The 1,037-nt window shown below is 47.5% G+C and overlaps 1 non-coding gene across 1 annotated transcript; it reads right to left on the reverse strand.

The window, feature by feature from the left end:
* Nucleotides 1-719: 719 nt before the first annotated feature.
* On the reverse strand, nt 720-793 carry TRNAE-UUC (transfer RNA glutamic acid (anticodon UUC)). The gene has a single exon. It is a non-coding gene; the product is annotated as a tRNA-Glu (tRNA).
* Nucleotides 794-1,037: the final 244 nt, after the last annotated feature.

A 1,037-nucleotide genomic window follows, 5' to 3' on the forward strand; every position in this document is an offset into this window, starting at 1 on the left:
GTTAATCATCATCAAAGCCTAAAGAGACTCTGAAGAAGTCCCGGACGAGAGTGTCTGTCTACTCTTTTTAAAATTTATTTTGGCACCCAACCCAAATGATAGAGCCTTATTAGTTAGAGTGGATCTTGGAGCCTCCTTGGATTTCTGTCCTGAGCGCTCCGCTCTGTTCTTCCTAGACTTAGTTAGTTGGTGGTAGGTAGGCAGTATTCAAGATAAGATCGTTTCGTTTCAGCGGATGCTGTCGATCAAATACCTCTCCAGACTGGTGAGAGAGAGAGAGAGAGAGAGAGAGAGAGAGCGATTACATCGGAACAAACAACAGCGGTAAATTCACTTAATTTATTTCTACAAAAAGAATTACCGCTCTCCCGCGTGCGTGAGCGCGCGCGCCTGCGCGGCACAGGACCCCAGACTGGTGAGAGAGAGAGAGAGAGAGAGAGAGAGAGAGAGCGATTACATCGGAACAAACAACAGCGGTAAATTCACTTAATTTATTTCTACAAAAAGAATTACCGCTCTCCCGCGTGCGTGAGCGCGCGCGCCTGCGCGGCACAGGACCTGCATGATGCGACACCGCTTCTTCCACGGCCTTCTTGTTTGTTGTGAAGGATGCAGATATCGATGTAAACGGACTTGGAAATCGGTAAGACGCAAGACGCGTCCACCGATGTCTCCCATCGTCCTCGTGGTAGAGGACAGAGCCCATCAAAACAGTTCCTTTCCATTGCCGGGATTTGAACCCGGGTCGCCTGGGTGAAAGCCAGGTATCCTAACCGGACTAGACGACAATGGAGGCGTTGTGTGTTCTCCCACAATTTTTATCAAACAGCACAGCTATTGTTGAGCCTGTTTTCCATTCTCAAACAAGTAGCTAATCATCACGATTCCAGCAGAGTCAGTGGCCAAAGAAACATCGCGTGAAACTTTTGTTGTCACAACAAGTTTAGTAGGGTCACTTCCAACACATTTTGTAATTCGGTTTGGGCTATGCTCCAATATCAAGCCTCCTCACACTAGAGTTAACTATGCATCACTAC

Source organism: Lygodium microphyllum, chromosome 15 (assembly GCF_053477565.2).
Source record: "Lygodium microphyllum isolate KBCC chromosome 15, Lygodium_microphyllum_v1.1.10, whole genome shotgun sequence".
NCBI lineage: Eukaryota > Viridiplantae > Streptophyta > Polypodiopsida > Schizaeales > Lygodiaceae > Lygodium > Lygodium microphyllum.